This window comes from Wyeomyia smithii, chromosome 1 (genome assembly GCF_029784165.1).
Source record: "Wyeomyia smithii strain HCP4-BCI-WySm-NY-G18 chromosome 1, ASM2978416v1, whole genome shotgun sequence".
Classification (NCBI taxonomy): domain Eukaryota; kingdom Metazoa; phylum Arthropoda; class Insecta; order Diptera; family Culicidae; genus Wyeomyia; species Wyeomyia smithii.
In genome coordinates, this window is record NC_073694.1 from 83641411 (window position 1) to 83660966 (window position 19556).

At 43.1% G+C, this 19556-nt stretch overlaps 2 protein-coding genes across 7 annotated transcripts in view; one reads left to right on the forward strand and one right to left on the reverse strand.

Annotated features, from left to right (window-relative positions):
- The window catches only part of LOC129717835 (uncharacterized), an 879733-nt gene that overhangs the window by 250063 nt on the left and 610114 nt on the right, over window positions 1–19556 (reverse strand). The gene's annotated exons all lie outside the window — the stretch shown is intronic.
- Window positions 1–19556, forward strand: part of LOC129717834 (uncharacterized) — a 195270-nt gene that overhangs the window by 120139 nt on the left and 55575 nt on the right. The gene's annotated exons all lie outside the window — the stretch shown is intronic.

Here is a 19556-nt window from a genome sequence, read left to right on the forward strand (position 1 = left end):
CCAATAACAATTCCCTGGAGAGGATAAATATTCCTATGATCAGTTTTATTATAAGAAGGACTTATTTTGTCAAGAGGAAGGAGTCTTATCGAAACATCGTTCCGCCTACCAACACCGCGTCACAATTACAATTCCCTGAAAAGGCACTTAGTGCTTTACCTCTGGTCAGTTTTTTCATGAGTAGAACTTTTTTTTGTCAAGAGGAAGGAGTCTTATCGAAACCTCGTTCCTCCAGACTAGATCGTGCCATAATCACAATTCCCTGAAGAGAATTATTATACGTTATTCAGACCAGTTTTATTATAAGAGGGACTTATTTTTGTTAGGATGAAATCAGCAGGGATACTATAGAATTCAGCTTGAATGAAGGGTATGTAGTGGAGAGCTCGTGAATAAACCCATGTTAAAGTCCTTGGACAACCAAATGGCCTGATTCTACTAAGATTCGAAACCACGACCACTCGCTTATCAAATCGGACTCTGTAACCTTGCGGCTACGAAGCTCCCTCTAATTTGATAATAATTTTACCGCTAATTTATAAGTTTAATTTTACTTCACTTCTATAAATATACTTGTACAGTTTTAGGTTATATTAATTATACAGTTATTCACGTGTAGCTTCCTCGAATGGCTCAACTTAAAAGACCTTTTTAGAATGACACTTAGGTTATTATTGAAATGACATTGGTGTGCCCAGCCTGATATCCTTATCATCTTACATCCTATCGTCTTACATCTAATCGTCTTATTTTACAGTCAGGCAGGGTTGTCGGTTAATGGGAATACGCAATGTCCCTGTGGTAACATCGACGTCCCTGTGGTAACATCCTCCCCCGGGTGCGGTTCATTGGTCCCAAGGGTCGCACCATCAACTCCTACGTCGAGTACCGCTATTCTGGATACAGGTCGTCTAATCACTCCTGTCGCGGTGTCCACTATAGACTGGCGAACGTGACCATGGGCTGCCATGATGATATCAATGACACAATCGCCTGTCCATGCATTCCGTTTGCTTCAGTCGGCTATCAATACTACGTCCCCAACTTTGACACGTCGAGTATTCTCAAACCATTTAGTTTGTTTCCCGATCACTGGCATATAGTCCTTTAGCCAACGTTCCCAGAAGCAAGTCAGTTGACCTTTTATTTGATCCCACGACTCGCGAGAAGTATTCTTTGAGTGATCGATGTTGTTCTTCGGTTGCTTAGCTCCACTCAAGCTACCTATTAACAAGTGATTAGGGGTGAGAGCTTCGAGTTCCGCGGAATCGAGTGGTAGGTATGTTAGTGGTCTACTATTTACGATGCCCTCTGCCTCCACGATCAAGGTAAGCAATTCTTCATTGTTCAGTTTCCCTTCGACATATGCTGCTGACATTGCCTCCTTTACTGAGCGAACTAGACGCTCCCATGCGTCACCCATATGTGGAGCACTAGGGGAAATGAAGCTCCACTTCGTTTTGGAGCTAGTAAACATCATCGCACATTCGTGATTGATTTGCTCACAGAGTATTCGTTCAGCCACATGGAAATTGATTGCATTGTTACTAAATATTTCTACAGGTGAACCCCGGCGGCTAACGAAACGACGTAAGCAGGAAATACACGATGTAGTCGTAAGACTGTGCGCTACTTCTAGATGCACTGCCTGAACCGTTAAGCACGTGAAGAGCGCAACCCATCTTTTAACAGTGTAACGGTTTTGTTTTATCAACAGTAGAGTGAGCGCTCAACTTCCAAGCCGAACAGACGCGTTTTTTGTTACCGCTTCGTGGAAGTCGAACACAAACTATATTTTCTCAGTGAAGGCTGTGTATTTTTTTCTCTTCTGCTCATCGCCGAGCCGTTTTCGTGTCTTTCGCGTCTTAACGACTCCGCGATGGGCCGCCGAGAAAATACTTTTCGCATAGACTTTACGAACATACCAAAAAAACCGGACAATGCAAAAGTGCATACATTCTGTGCGACCGTGCTGAGTCTGAAACAAGATGAAGTGCTACGAATCCAGAACAGCAGAACCCTCGGGGTTTCGTTCGTGAAGGTCAACGATTTGGCGTTGGCGCAACGAATCTGCGAGGAACATGACAACAAACACAAAATTTCAGTTGACGGCCAAAGTTATCCACTAAGGATCACGCTTGAGGATGGAGCTGTGGAGGTGTCGGACCGAAAAATCGCTGACTTCCTAGGGAAGTATGGTGATGTTTACGCAATACGCGAACAACGTAATGGTGCTGACGTAAATTTTCCCGGTATCCAAACTGGTGTACGTATAGCGAAAATGATCGTGAAACGAAACATCGAGTCATGGTTCACCATCGATGGTGAGGTAACGCAAGTGACATACTACGGACAACATCAAACTTGCCGACACTGCCGAGAATTCATCCACATAGGGGCAACGTGCGTGCAGAATAAAAAAAAAATCACAGGAAGGTTGTATGCAAAGCCACGACCGCAAGGTTGAAGTAGAATACTTTTACAAGAAAGATAACCCGGCTGCTTGCGTGTCAGTCATTTTTTCTAGTAAATAAACGTTGACCGTTCATTGGCAGTATTGTAATTTCTTTTTGTTTGATATTTTGAATGAAGTTCATTGAATATTTTTAAATTTTGTGCAAATGAGAAGTTGAAGTGCTGCCGAATTGTTATATGCACATTTAATACGACATCATTAAACAGGAACGGAAAAAAGGCTACGGTTGTGCAGAACGCGAATGCCGGCGCGATGCGATTCGCCTTACCGTGGTGAAATGTACAGCTCTTTCTAAGGCGAAGTAGAGCTATACATTTCAACACATTTCGTCTTGCCGAATCGCATCGCGCCGTTGTTTGCGTTCTGCATGACCGTAGCCAAACACTAAGCGACGCAAACACGTAATAATAGTCAGAGTAAGTATGTAGATGAAGATAATTAACTTTGGATTATAGCGCAAAACGAGAAAATATTAACTCTTCAAATATTCATTTGTGTTCCTCAAATTTCAGTTGTTGGATTTAATATCCGATGAAATGTCTGTTTATTATCTGATGAAGCTCTTATATAGGCCAAATGATGCATTCCCAATTTACTAGGACCGTAACTCTGCCGACCGTGCTTGGGAAAGCGCGGTATAACGACCAATCAGAGGTCGAATTTTGTGTTTTGACAAGGCTTAAGAATTTTCAATAGTACAATAGTTCGAATGATAAAATTGCAATTTCATGCATTTGGTAGGAATCTTAGAAGATTTTCTAATCGATTGCTGCAAAAACGAAGGAAATCCATCGAAAACTAACCGATTTATTAGCATTTGAAATTGGACATATTTCTCACTTTTTTCAGTTTTAGATTTTCATTTCACATCCCTATGTAGCCGAACTTCCTGAGAGAAGTATTCTACTTCAAAAAGCATGGTGTGGTTCAAAATCGGTTGCTAATTACAACCTTTGAGCTGCCCTAACATTGGGGGAATTAAGATACACGGACAACATGCACTGTGGAAGCTATTTCACATTCAGTAAATTAAACGGGTGCGACAAATTTAAATTGCTAGGATGCAACACAGAATGCTTGCTTGCGTTGACAAAAATTATTAACTTTCAATGACTTGTTTATTTGCCTTCAAAAAGGCATTTTGATTTCCGAAACTGGATTTCCTGATGGCAATCATCATGCTGCCCCAACACGGGGGGAATAATGGCTGTCTGGCGACACACGCTGAGAAAAACCGCGCTGCTCCTGAGACGTGGTGACCAACCACAGGGCTAGTGCTGCTGCTGAGGAAGGACGACTGCTGTTGTCGCTGTCTGATGCTACGCTATGCCACAGTTGTGGCCGCTATACGCTGGCCTATCCACAGCCAAGCCACAGTTGTGGCCGCTTCCGCTATCGATGGTACCCACTGCTGCTAAGGGAGGACTGCTGTCGTCGCTGTTCAGAACTGTTATGAGCGGCTTGGACTAAAACAGGCTCTTATATAGGGATGAAAATAGGAATGAATTATTTCACGTACGTGGTGGAATGATATAGCGATCATTTGATAAGCTCCACCTCTTTTTTCAGTTTCTAAAGTTTTTCCTCAGTTTCGTAGCACGGATGCACAAAAATGATTTCTTGTCGAGCCGGACCGATAGCACTCTCATTGAAGCAACAAAATAACATGTTTTGTGTCGTGTTGTGCAGCTTGGTTGAAGAAAATGTTCCCGTCCCCGTGTCGCATGTAAGCAGATTATTGCGTTCAGTAGACAGTATAGAGATAGTGTATCCAGCGAATAAACACCGATGGTGCTCTCACACACGCAACGGTTTTAACCCGTATCTTATTGCGGCTTGTAACATCAAGCGATTTCGTTTGCTCGCTGTTGCGTGTTGCATCATGTTGCAACTTGGCAGCTGGGAGATGACGAAATTCTGTTTATGCTGATTGATTGAATCGACTTCATATTAGCTCTGCATAGTCGGACTAACTGCTTTTGTGAAGGCGTACTAACAGGGAAATTTATTATTCAATGTCGGTTATGCTGATCGCAGCCTTTGCGCTGCCCCTACAGTGGGGGGTTTACTAAATAAAGTGAAAGTAAAAATTAGACAACTACAACAGAATTTGATTGCATCCCGCACAGAATGTCTGCTTGTGTTGATGCCAGAAAATTATTAACCTTCAATTATTTTTTATTTGCCTTGAAAAAAGCATGGTGTGGTTCAAAATCGGTTGCTAATTACAACCTTTGAGCTGCCCTAACATTGGGGGAAATAAGATACACGGACAACATGCACTGTGGAAGCTATTTCACATTCAGTAAATTAAACGGGTGCGACAAATTTAAATTGCTAGGATGCAACACAGAATGCTTGCTTGCGTTGACAAAAATTATTAACTTTCAATGACTTGTTTATTTGCCTTCAAAAAGGCATTTTGATTTCCGAAACTGGATTTCCTGATGGCAATCATTATGCTGCCCCAACACGGGGGGAATAATGGCTGTCTGGCGACACACGCTGAGAAAAACCGCGCTGCTCCTGAGACGTGGTGACCAACCACAGGGCTAGTGCTGCTGCTGAGGAAGGACGACTGCTGTTGTCGCTGTCTGATGCTACGCTATGCCACAGTTGTGGCCGCTATACGCTGGCCTATCCACAGCCAAGCCACAGTTGTGGCCGCTTCCGCTATCGATGGTACCCACTGCTGCTAAGGGAGGACTGCTGTCGTCGCTGTTCAGAACTGTTATGAGCGGCTCCGGCTGAAACAGGCTCTTATATAGGCCAAATAGCATGTTTTCAATTGCAAGGTATATGATTCTGTCGACCGTGCTTGGGAAGCAAGCATATAACGACCAATCAGGGGTCGAAATTTTCGTTTTGACAAGGCTTGACTATTTTCAATAGTACAATAGTGTGAATAATAAAATTACAATTATCTTATTTTGGGAAGAATCTTAGAAGATTTTCCAATCTATTGCTGCAAGAACGAAGGAAATCCATCGAATACTAATCGGTTTATTAGCATTTGAAATTGGACATATTTTTCACTTTTTTCGGTTTTAGATTTTCATTTCACATCCCTATGTAGCCGAACTTCCTGAGAGAAGTATTCTACTTCAAAACTGCTTGTACAGAAGTCATATGCCGATGCCACAAAGCAGACACCGTCGCAACGAACGTCTCAGATCGACAGCACTCCAATGCCCACCAACTCCAACACGAACCATGCTACCGTAGCTAGGCCGAAAACCTATTCTGCTCAAGCGATCATGCCGCCGCCGACAAAAATACTTTCCCGGCCACAACAACAACTTTTACCACCACCATCTGTAAACGAGCAAAACTATCCTTCGTTAGCTTCTACCTCAGGCACGATTCAACCCCTGGCCAGTGGGCCGTTGACCCCCTCTACAGGTCAACAGCCTCCTACTAACAGCGGAGCTACACGCAAAGCCGCTAGTGGTAAGGCCGACGGTCACGAAACAGACTCGTCTATCAACTCAAATTCCTCCCAAAAAGTTCGAAAGCCTCACAACCGTCAATGCAAGAAGGCGCGTGTGGATGAGATCGACAGCAACGACGAAGACGAGACGAGATGCAAGATGAGAGTAGCCAACCGTCCTAATGACTGAGTTCTCCAGCTACAAATTTGCATCTATCAACATCAACAACAGCACCAATGCCACGAAACTGGACTCTCTTCGGACTTTTCTACGAACGCTTGACATCGTTTTTCTCCAAGAGGTGGAGAACGAACAACCCTCCCTCCCCGGCTATAACGTGGTTTGCAGTGTGGACCAGGCAAGACGGGGAACGGCAATCGCGCTGAAGGACCACATACACTTCTCACACGTGGAGAAGAGCCTAGACGGCCGCCTCACTGCTCTGCGGGTGCAGAACACGACTCTCTGCAACGTATACGCTCCATCTGGTACAGCTGTCCGTGCGGAAAGGGAGAGATTCTTCAACGGCACGATCGCTTACAACCTTCGTCGAAACACGCAACACGTCATCCTCGCCGGCGACTTCAACTGTGTGCTCCGGTCGAGCGATTCTACGAGTTTGAACACAAGCCCCGCTTTCCAAGCAACCGTACAGCAGCTCCAGTTGCATGATGTGTGGCTGAAACTGCACCTCGCAACACCCGCACCTACTTACGTCACGCACAATGCAGCATCCAGACTCGATCGCATGTATGTGAGCACTGGTTTGATCGAGCAGCTGCGCACTGTGGCCACGCATGTATGCTCTTTTACAGACCACAAAGCCCTCACAGCGCGCATCTGTCTTCCCCATCTCGGTCGTGAACAAGGGCGAGGCTTTTGGTCACTCCGTCCCCACCTCTTGACAGCCGAAAACATCGGCGATTTCCAAACCCGATGGCAGTTTTGGACTCGGCAACGGAGAAATTTCCCCAGCTGGCTGACGTGGTGGATATCATACGCGAAGCCAAAAATAAGCATTCAGTGCATTTAATGCTGAACACCAACGGCTCTACGTCCAACTAAGACACGCTTACGATGACTACTTCCAAAATCCAAACATGATAGTAACCATAAATCGTATAAAAGCGCAAATGCTCACGCTACAGCGTAGCTTTGCGCAAAACTTCATGCGAATTAATGAAACTTTTGTTGCTGGCGAGAGTATTTCCACCTTCCAGCTAGGGGATAGACATCGGAAAAAAACCACCATCACACAGCTGCAAAATGAACGTGGTGAGCAAATCCACGGATCCCAGAATATCGAACAGCACTACACCAATATTTCCGAGAGCTGTATGCGGCTGGTGAGGCAAGACCGGCTGGAGCGGAAAATTTTGATTCCGACAGAGCAATACCCGAGGACGACAAAGACAACGCTGCCCTAATGGCAGAGGTCACCATCGACGAGTTAAAAAATGCAATTCGAACGTCGCAAAAACGCAAGTCACCGGGCATCGATGGGTTACCGGTAGAATTCTACTTAAGGACGTTTGACGTCATCTACCGTGAGCTCTATTTCGTCATTAATGAGGCTATGACGAATGAGCTGCCGCCCGAATTCGCTGATGGTACAATCGTGTTGGTTAAAAAGCGTGGTGGTGATGAGACAGCGAGAGCGTACCGACCCATAAGCCTGCTCAACGTGGACTACAAGATTCTCGCCCGTGTGATAAAGACCCGATTGGAACACATTCTCCAAACACACCGAGTGCTGAGCGACGCGTAGAAGTGTGCAAACACCGACTGCTCCATATTCCAAGCGACGCTTTCTCTCAAGGATCGCATGGCCCAGCTGATCGCGAGAAAGCAAAGAGGAAAGATGATCTCATTCGATCTCGACCACGCGTTCGATCGGGTCTCGCATGAGTTCCTGCACCGAACCCTTCTCTCCCTGGGTTTCAACCAGGGTTTCGTCGGATGGCCTGCTAGTCAACGGGCACTTGTCACCACCTTTTCGAATCGAACGCTCCGTACGGCAGGGAGATCCGTTATCGATGCTCCTGTTTGTCCTATATCTCCATCCATTACTCACACGATTGGAGTGTGTCTGTGGTGGAGACCTCTGCGTTGCGTATGCTGATAACATCACTGTGATCGCCACATCCACAGAGACAATCGATCGACTATATCAGCTGTTTGATAATTTCGAGATCGCAGCTGGGGCAAAATTGAATAGGCAAAAAACAGTGGCAATCGACATTGGTTTCATCAATGGGAACCCACTGACGGCACCAGGACTGCAGACAAACGATAAGATGAAAGTGCTGGGTATATTTTTCACCAACTCAGTGCGAAGTGCCTTAGTATTCAAAATATCGCAACTCGAATGGATGCATAGCATGCGTTCTCTAAATATGCAGCAGAAAATTATTCTGCTGAACACCTTCATCACGTCGAAGGTATGGTATATTTCGCAAGTGATTCCACCACGATGTGCGCACACAGCAAAGCTGACAGCGAGAATAGGAACTTTCTTATTTCGTGGGCTGCCAGCACGAGTCCCTATGCATCAGTTGGCGCGCGACAGAGAGCAGGGTGGTTTGAAACTTAAGCTACCGGCAATCAAATGTAAAGCGCTGCTGATCAACCGTCACCTGAAAGAAATCGTTTCCCTTCCCTTCTATAATACCCTACTGACTCAAAATATCCCTCTTCCGGCGGACCTGCCGTGCCTCAAAATAATTGCTCAACAAGTTCCGTTGCTTCCACAGCAGATCCAACAAAACCCCTCCAGCGATGAAGTTCATCGCTTCTACCTGGATCAAACCGGATTACCAAGGGTTGAACAAAATCAACCAAACATAAACTGGAGGAAAATATGGACAAATATCTCTTCAAGAAGACTCAACTCTCACTACCGAAGCGACCTATATTTGCTGGTCAATGAAAAAACAGAACATCGCCGTCTGATGCATATAATCGGTCGGGCCAACGATCCTAACTGTCAGCACTGCACGGTAGGCATAGAATCGATTCAACAAAAGTTCTCCGAGTGCACCCGAGTGGCTGAAGCGTGGGCGTATATACAACGGAGAATGGCGACGATGTTGGGAGGGTGGTATAGGCCGTCCTTCGATGATTTACTGCGCCCAACTCTGGAAAACTTACCGATGACCACAAGAAACGGAATATTAGAAGCTTTAGTTAAATACATCAACTTCATTAATACTGTTAATAATAGAATCGATGTAAGCGAACTAGAATTCATGTTAAATTTAACTATTTAATTGTTTTACAATATTTGATGTAATATTTACAAACAAGGATAAATAAACCATATTTTATAATAAAAAAAAAAACAGTGGGTCAAAGTAATCCAGTCCGACGTAGCTGAACGGTCGGTCGTATAGGCCAGGCGGGCAAGTGGTAACGGTGCCATTGGCGGAATTGCAGGCTGTGCTCGGTGCACTTTACACCACTAGCAATTTCGTCCAACTTCTCTTACCAGCGTTCGGAGCTTTGGAATGACAAACAATTGACGCACTTCGTTCACGACAGTTTCCGCGTTCGCGTGATGGTAGATGCGATAGTATTTCACCACACGTAGACTTGTACGGTAATGTTCTCGTGGTAAAATTATCAGATAGCGTACGTCATAGCCCATATGCTTCGCTGTCGCGATTCGACTATTTTGCCGCAGTATTCTCTGTTCATCTAACATCGGTCTAAGCTGATAAATCAAGCTCGACTTCTCGATTGGTTCCTGCTTATCCTTTGGTAGCTTTTGATTTTTCCTCAGTGTGGCTACTTCATCTGGGTAAGGTTCCACTTGAACTTGCCTTAATAGTTCAATTTCGGCAGCTTCCAGTTCCGGCTGCGTAAGATGGCCAGATCTTTCCCCGTTTTTTCAAATAGATATACAAAAATCGGAGCGCATAGGCAACACTTCGCAGAAGCCTCTCCCATTTGGAAAAACGACGGTATTCAAATACCGGCTGCCAGGCTTAATGAAAAGGATTGATGATCTAAATTCTTTGGTGGTATCCACAACGTCATCAACGGGACGCGGCCATTCATTTTCGGGGTAGCGCAAAAACTCTGGTCCATTGTACCATATACTATTGCCAAAGTATGGTCCACTTCCCCACTTCGTAGCTTCGTCTGCTGGGCTTTTTTTTATAATATTTTTAAACTTATCAAATTTAAATTTTCAGGATTTGTATCTCTAATGAACATGATGTGTCTTATGAATAGTTTTCAAATTATGCCCATTGCTGTTCTTCGTGTGCCTTGTAGTTCAGGGTATTGTAGAGTGACAAATGCTGTAGTTCTTCTTCCTCGCAGAGTTGTTATTTGACGTTTTACATGTACCCATAGAATTTCTACCTCTGCACACGCTGCAAATTTGTGCAAAATTGTTTCTTCGGTGGCGCACGAAATACAATTTGGATCAGCACGGCGATTTTCAGTGAATAATAATGCGTTATGTCCTATCTTCTCATTACAAAGTAAATAATACGCTGTTTTTTCTTCTGGAGACAATTCCTTGTGGCTTATATTTTTCCAAACTCTCCTCCAATCTCGATTGATGATATTTTCAATTCTATTATCAGGCAGACGATTAAGGAGATCGTTGTAAACTGCATTTGCTGTCGGGTTTGTCATGATTTGTGTTGGCATTCGCGAATATAGCTTCAGTATGTCTTTGATGTGCGGTAAGTCTCGTATTAAGCTGGCGGTTTCCCTTCTGTTATTAACAATGCGAAGGTATCCTTCCTGGTATGGAAGCTGTCTTTTGGTTTGCAAAAATCGGTTTAGCAGTACCGATTTGCTTTTTATAATCGGACAATGTAGTCCCAAGCAGCGATGGAAAAAAATCATCTCTAGCGATTAACGAATACATATAAAACAAGCCTAGGATGCGTTGAGATCGTCGTCAGTATGCGAAAAACAAAGTATCGGTGCTGGTGCACTCTTTTTGCTTTCCTCTTTACGATATATTTCTATTCATTAGTGTACACCACAATACGTGGTTCTCAATGTGCACAACTCGGTATATGAAGTTATTCGTCTCTGTTACACAGAGCGATCAGAACTTGTTATATCCTTATTCTTTTGACTCATGAATATAATTTTTTGTCAGAAAAAGAAAGAAAAAGACAGTGTATGCTCTCCTACTCTCGCTTAAACTCAACCGCTGCCGAAGTAGTTCCTTCCCCCACACATTCCCTCTCACCGCACCCAACCTCTGCTGCTGTTCAGGCGACATGATTTTCTCCTGTTGCTATCCTTTCTTCTCGTAACTACCGGCCTATGGAGAGACAAACGCAACGATCGAATCGCTTCTCAGAGCTGATGTAGTCTAGTCATGTGTTTGTTTCCTCCCAGAAACCTATGCACCCTATCATCATTTCATTATGGGTTGAGAGGATTCGAGTTTAGTCTCGGCCTGTACACTTCGTGAAGTGCACATATGATGAATAAACGACGATTGCATCATATTCGTTTCGTTTCCATCACTGGTCCCGAGCCGCCATTCCGTTTGTTTTTAATAATTTGTTCATACTTACCTCGATGTTGTATTCCATGCCATATAAAAATCACAGGAGGGTTGTGTGCAAAGCCACGACCGCAAGGTTGAAGTAGAATACTTTTACAAGAAAGATAACCCGGCTTGCTCAGTCATTTCGGAAATCGAATTTGTTTCGTATATACCGCTTGTTAAGCACAGTATCAACAAATCGTAATAAACATCACATTGCTGAGCATTTGCAGCAGCATCAAACCTCAGTTGCAGTTTATTAATAACCATTTATTATGCTCTTACAAAAACATTTAGTAGCCTTGAAAAAGGCCGATTGCTGTAATTGCAATTTTCATTCAATTATTGCATAAATGCTTCATGATCAGATATACCCGCTGTAACTGCTACGCTATCCGTAGCCATGCCACAGTTGTGGCCGCTATACGCTACCATTGGTATCTGCTGCCCCTGCATCAGCTGGCCCAGCTGCTATCGATGCTGAGATCCGCTGCAACTAGTGCGCTATCCATTGCTATGCCACAGCTGTGGCCGCTATCCGCTATCGCTGGCATCCACTGCATTGCTACAGCTGCTACTAAGGGATGACTGCTGTTGTCGCTGTTTAGAACTATAATGAGCGGCTTCGTTTTTTTTTGGATTCAATATTCTTTATTTTTCTTACGGTATTTTCATTATACATTTGTTTTTTGAACATTGTGAGAGATTCAATTTTATCAACTTTTCAACTCTGATGTTTTTAATGTACTATAAGTGTTACTACTTTTTCCTTTTCTACGTATATGATTTACATTTTAATGCTCGGCATTAGAGTTTTAATTATTAAATAAATATACCTAGCTACTTATAAATAAAGCTCACGAATGAGCACCGCACTAGAGTTAAGTGCATTGTTTTAAGTGTTTTCAGCGTGTGCAGAGATTATGTTTTCGGTCATATCGATACCAGCTATTTGATGCACTTCTGATGTTCGGGTTCCGAAGGGCACGTTCAAGATCATTTTCAGGAACTTGTTCTGGATCCGTTGAATCTTTTGCAGGGTTCTCGCGCAGGTTCTCCAGATCGACGAGGCGTATAGAAGCATCGGCAGGATGACCTGTTTGTATACCGTCAATTTATTCACGACGGATAATTTCGATTTTCGGTTGATTAGCGGGTACAACTTCTTCATTAGCACTAAGCTTTTCGTTACTGTTTGTTTAATGTGGGGGCGATAAAGTAGCTTATGATCATAGGTCAACCCAAGGTAGCGAACATTTGACGACCAGGGAATATCCACATTGTTCAACCGAATCTTTGTTGTCGGCACCAAACGTTGACTATTCCGATGTGGGAAGACTATGGTCTGAGTTTTTGCTGCATTCACACAAATTTTCCATGAGGTGAGGTAATTCACAAAGACGTTAAGCCCAGTTTGCAGTTTTTTAACTATTTGGTTGATCTGTCTGCCCTCGTACATAATGGCGGTATCATCAGCAAACAGCGACAGGATGCCTCCATTGGGTAGTTCAGGAATATCTGATGTGAATAAGTTGTACAGAACAGGACCAAGGATGCTGCCCTGTGGAACACCAGCTCCTACGTCGTATGGGTCAGACAGGCCACCCAGCACACAGACCAGATTTGCGCAGCGTAAGATAGTTTTGCACAAGCCCGTCGTGCCACACGTTGTCGAATGCTTTTTCTATGTCCAGGCAGGCCATGGCAGTTGTTTTAGATAGCTCCTTGTTCCGATTGATGAGTTTTGTTACTCTCTGCAGTTGATATGTTGTTGAATGGCCTCTGCGAAAACCGAACTGTTCGTCCAGGAATATGTTGTTCACTTCTGCGTGGCACAGAATACGGCTGTAGATGCATCGTTCGAATACCTTGCTGAGGGCAGAAAGCAGACTGATAGGACGGTAGCTTTTGGGGCATGTGGGATCCTTTCCTGGTTTCAAAATGGGAATCACTTTCGCCAGATTCCACTTTGTTGGAAAGTACGCCAATTCAAGGCATCGGTTGAACACTTTTTCCACCACAGACAAGGCTGTTGGTCCAAGGTTTTTGAGCACAAGGTTGAACACTCCGTCAAATCCGGGAGCCTTCATGTTCCGAGAGAATTTAATGTTGTTTTGTACCTCGTCCACTGTTATCCGCTGATCAGGTGGTAAGATATTCGGTGTGCGGGCCAGAATTACTATCGATTCACTGACAGCTGGTTCGATTCCACTCACAATATCACGACCAAGATTGTGGGAAGCGGCAAAATGCTGAGAGATAGCACAAGCCTTTTCGCGGGAAGTTAGCAAAGTTTCACTATCCACTATTAATGGCGGAATGGGTTTTGGTTTGTTCTTCAACACTTTAGCCACACGCCAAAATGGCCGTGAGCAGTTGGGCAAATTACGTAATTCGGTTGCAAACTGTCTGTTTTTCACTTTCTCCAGACGTTCTTGAACGATTTTTGTCAGCTGTCTAGCGTAGAATCGGTGCCTAGGGTTGCGGGTACGTTGATATTGCCTTCTCAGCGAGCTTCGCAAGGAAATTATGCGCTTGGTGTTATCGTCGATTTGCGCAAACTTACGTGTCACTGGAACAGATGGGATGTAGCGGCACTCTGCTTCCTGGATGACGTCTATCATGGACTGTATAGTACGATCGATGTCTCCAGTGCTGTTCAAAGTGATGTCCGCTTCAAGATGGTTTTCAACATACCGCTGCAGCTGAACCCAATTTGCACGATGGTAATTTCTTCTTTGTTGAACTTGACGCCGCTCTACGTTAGCACCAATCTCAGCGATGACCGGAAGATGATCCGAGGAGAGCTCTGTTATGGTTTTCGGAATCGAAAATCGATCGGTGATGTTGGTCAGAAAATGTCAAGCTTAGAGCCTACACCACCAGGAGAGATGTAAGTTGGCAATTCCGGATGAGCGGGATAGTAATATCCAGCTTCGGAATCTTCTACGATGATGTTACCATTTGAGTTGCACCTGGAGCCACCCCAAGCGGAGTGGCGAGCATTGAGATCACCTGTGATGACGAAATTGCCACCTCTTCTAGACAGCTTTTGGATGTCGTTCTTCAATTTCACCGTGGTTCCATTTGCCCGTCGAGACTGCTTCGGACAATTGACCGCAATAAATGTGAGTGGTCCATCAGTGGTGGTAATTTCGATTCCTACAGCTTCGACAAAGGTTGTGTTGAAACTCGGTAGTGATTTGTATGGTAGTTCTCTCCTTATGGCGATTGCAACCCCGTCCCCAGCTGAGGTTGTGCGGTCCAGTCTGACTACCGAGTGTTCCGGCAGGCAGAAGTTTATGTTCGGCTTCAAATGTGTTTCGGTTATTGCAGCGACATCGATGTGGTGTGTGTTCAGAAAATGTAGAAGTTCTAACTTCTTGTTGGCCACAGAGCGGGCATTCCAGTTAAGGATTCGAAAGAATGGATCCATGACGGTAGTAAAAAGTCATCATGACCGCAATCTGTTCCTGGTTGGTGCGACAAGCCTTTGTTTGCTGATCGAGTTTAAGAAACAGCGTAGCTATCTGTTCCATCGAGTACAAATTGCTACATGCTGGCAGCCTGTGCATAACTCAAAAATCCGGGGGGTCCCGGCTAGGAACACCACCAGTTGGAGGAGGTGGAAACGGCAACGTACTTGAAGTCGCTGGCGGGGTTGGTGTAACGCTAGGTTGTACACTTTTTCTATTCGACGGTCGCTGGCGATTGGCAATTTCACTTCGAATTTTGATAAATTCTGCTCTTTTGGACAGGAACGGCTGTTCGTAGCATGCTCTGAGACACTTGATTTGTTCGGCTTCCTCAACAAGACAATCCACTGTTCGATGCGGACCTGCACATTTCATGCAGCGACTCTTGATGTGGCAATTCTTTGTGCCATGTCCATAGTTCAAGCAATTGGAACACTGCGTGACATCGCGATGAATCGGTTTGTATCGCTCCCATTGCACGATGATGTTGAATAGGGCGGTGATTGTTTTCACTGTGCTCAGTGTAGTTGAATCCCTGGTCAGGTGGATCAGGTATAACTGATCACGATACTTGATGGCTTTGTTGTGTCTTATCATTTTGTATACTGCTTCCACTTCTAGGCCGCAAACGACAAGCTCCGTTTTTAACTCGTCCAGTTCCAATTCCGGTAAACCACGCAGTACAACTTTGAATGGTTTTGTAGCTGCAATATCGTGAGTAAAATACTCCGCTTTTGTTTGCTTCAGGTAAGCCTCTACTGCCTTGTAATGTGGGGTGGATGGAACGACGACTTTGTAGCCGTCCGTGCATAGCCTCAGGGTAGCTATCAGCCCTTTGCTGATAAGTTCATTGAAGTGTTGCCTTAGTCCAGGCGGAAAACCTTTTACGTAGAAAGGCGGCATTTTCTCCTTCTTTTCCGTTTTCTCGGTAGTTTGGTCAGCCAGCGATGCAAACTTATTAGCAGCTAGTATCTTCTTGGCGATTCCATCATCCTTTTCAGCAGGGTCACGAGGACGCTTATTGTTTTGCTCCTTACTGGAACCCGTTTTTCCTATTTCGTTGGGACACGACAACGTACTGTTGTATAACGAATGCGATAGGTAAAATAAACGAATGCGATAGGTAAACTAAAACTTTCAGTTGTTGTAACAAACACGTCTGTACACACCAAGCGTGAGACGAAGAATGATGATGAGCGGCTTCGTCTGAAACAGGCTCTCATATAGGCCAAATAGCATATTTTAAATTGCAAGGTATATGATTCTGTCGACCGTGCTTGGGAAGTAATCATATAACGACCAATCAGAGGTCGAATTTTTCGTTTTGACAAGGCTTGACTTTTTTCAATAGTACAATATTTGAATAAAAAAATTACAATTATCTTAATTTGGGAAGAATCTTAAAAGATTTTCCAATCTATTGCTGCAAGAACGAAGGAAATCCAACGAATACTAACCGATTTATTAGCATTAGAAATTGGACATATTTTTCACTTTTTTTCGGTTTTAGATTTTCATTTAACATCCCTATGTAGCCGAACTTCCTGAGAGAAGTATTCTACTTCAAAAGTGAAATTTGCTGCTTAATTCGCTTCCCAACGGATTTAGGAAGTGGGAATATAGATGACATGTACCACAGTTTTGAACATATAAATGTGTTTATCAGCCATACCCGCTGTTTGACATCAATTTTTTTTTAAACGATTCATCCATAGGAGAGCGTTCATGTGCCTCCACAGATTGTCCCAGTTATGCTGTATGGTTTCTTGCAAGGTTCTTTTGTATGTGACTCCAAGGATAGTAATCTGATCACTAACTGCTAACCCTTCAGGTGTCTCAAATTGTGCTCCCAGTTTCATTGCAATAGTTTTCCTCATATTCAGTTTTGCACCTGACTCCAGTTCAAACTCTCTGAATGCATTTATAACTCTTTGTGTTTTAGATGGATCTTTTAATATTATGGACACATCATCTGCATAGACTGTAACTGCTTCTCCGTCTCCATTGCAAATGGCTACCAAATGGTCAATGAGCGCCTGTATATACAAGGGAAATAGAATCATACTTAAAGGATCTCCTTGTCTCACAGAGCGCTGTATATCGAAGAATTCTGGAAGTCTACTGTTCAGTGATAATTGTGATTTTGCGTTTCTCATCGTTATTGTTAGAAAATTTACAAATGCTTCATTAATTCCCATTCTTCGCAAAGTTTGGAACAGAAAGTCATGACTTACACGATCGAAAGCGTTACTCAGATCACAGGCTATTATTAAACCACATTGGCCCATTCTTCTACTTTCTCCTATTTCATCCCGTATCAGACAAGTAGCTTCGAAAATATTTCTACTACCATTGCTACATTTTTGATTATTTGATAGAAAGGAAGGTGTAATTTTTGTTAGGCGTTCTTTGAGAATACGACTGAGTATTTTATATTCTGAATTTAGTAAGGAAATTGGTCGATATGAGTTGATGGTGTTGTCACTTGCTTTTTTCTTTACAAGAACAATTATTCCCTGTAGTTGTTCATCGCGGAATCTGCCATTTATCATCTCATTGAAAATTTCTCTAAGCTCTGTTTTAAAAAACTCCCACCCACGCAGGAAGAACTCTCTAGTCAATCCGTCTTTTCCTGGTGCTTTTTTTGCTGCTGCTGTTTTGATTGCCGTGTGCAGTTCCTTTTCTGTTATTGGCTCCATCAGATTACTGTTGTCTTACATGTTACCAGGCACTGTTCTCAATGGTTGGAAATTTCCCTGACTGTTTACTTCTTCAGTAGCAAAATGTGTACGATAGTGGTTGTAGACATGCTGTTCAACTGCATGTTGTTCATTTAATTGTTGGTCACCGACACTTATGTAGTTAATTCTAGATGCACCCTGTCGTTTTCGCTGATCGTAAAGTTGATAGATAGATATGTTCTCATTCGCCATGTGCCGATGGGTTCTTTGTATGAAACTGTTCCTAAACTCTGCTTCTTTCCTTAGCATAAGCTTTGATCCGGTCAATTTCTGGGGTACAGTCGACTAATTGGTGATTTGTATATGTTCTTCCATTATTGAAAATTCGCCAGCAATCAGTTAAATCCATAACCTGAACAAGTCTCCTCAAGTTTGAACTGAAGTTTGAAGCTCCTGTTGAATCACGTACATCAATGACTGAGTTGAAATCTCCTGCAATTATGAGGTATGGAGCATGATGTAAAATGTGCGGTGGCAAGGAACTATTGAAAAACTCTTCTCTCAATCCTCTATTGTTCGAGCCGGAAGGCGCATATATATAACCAACTGTTACTATGTTTTGTATAGTGACAGACATTATCCTGGAGTTTTCACTACGTTGAATATCGGTTATTCTAATCCCCTGTCGAACCAGTATTGCTGTGCCTCTGTAACGTTCATCTATGTTGTAAATTGCGTCATAGCCGGGGAAATCAAAATCATTGAAGACGACTTCTTGCATGCAAATAATGTCTAAATCCATTGCCCGAATGAACACTGAGAGAGCTAATAGTTTAGTGTTGTTTTGTATAGCATTAATGTTAATAGTTGAGAAAGTAAACGATTGATCGAGTAGAGTGTTCATTTCTATGGTTGAATGTATTTGTTTCTATTTGCCTCTCTGGAAGTCACTGATGCTCGAGTCTGTACTATTGATCTACTTGTATGGCTGCTGAGTGGTATTAGCTATTGTTCGTCATCAGATATCTAGTGACGGTAAAATTAATCAAAGTATCGATTCTCGAATCGATACTGGTATCGAGAAAAAAGACTGATACTTTGATAATATCGCTTCCAGAGTATCGATTTTGTTAAGTATCGAATCGTTCGAATAGTTTTTCAAGAACAATGTTTTGAATAACGTTTAAAACAATATTATTGTTTATTGCAACTTAAGTAACATATATTTATTCTAATTAAACCATTCGGACTCATCAATACTTCCCAGAAAACAAAGCTTTTGTAGATATGTCGCCGATAAACGGTTTCTTTTTTCCGATATCAATGACCCAGCTTTCGAAAACAGGCGCTCGCACGGAACTGAAGTAATTTAATCACTCAACGGTAATTTAAGATAAACCGCTAATTCATCCCCCGCTTGAGTATGTTTATTTGGCATATCAAATGTTAATAGCTTGTGATGTTCCCAAAAGTCGTATGGTTTTTCATGTGATTTATGGTGTATCTGCGTATCTACACTCGCGTCAACTTTTTTGGCTCCATCGCTTCGCTCCATGACGTTACGGATTTTACTCACCGCTCTAGCACAAGCAGCGGAATCCTGAAAATGAATGTTTTTAAATCTCTTAGGATTGTCGCGAACTTTCTGTTACCGCTAAAAAAACGACACGAAGCTAAAGCATATTATATAGCCTGCTCGCACCTACACGAAACTCTATAATAAACTATGTACTAAAAAGAAGCATAAATGTTTGCCTTCCTTTTTTTAACTCAAAAGTCAGGAGAACAGCAGAAGTGTTGTAGTCGCGAATTATTTTTTTCGATTCTAACAAAATGTATCGATATCTCAAAAGTATCGAGCATCGATACCAATTTGTCGCGTATCGTGAAAAAAGAATCGATTATGGATCGGTATCGGCAGAATCGTAACGTCACTACAGATATCTCATTCTCTCTAACGATTTTTAC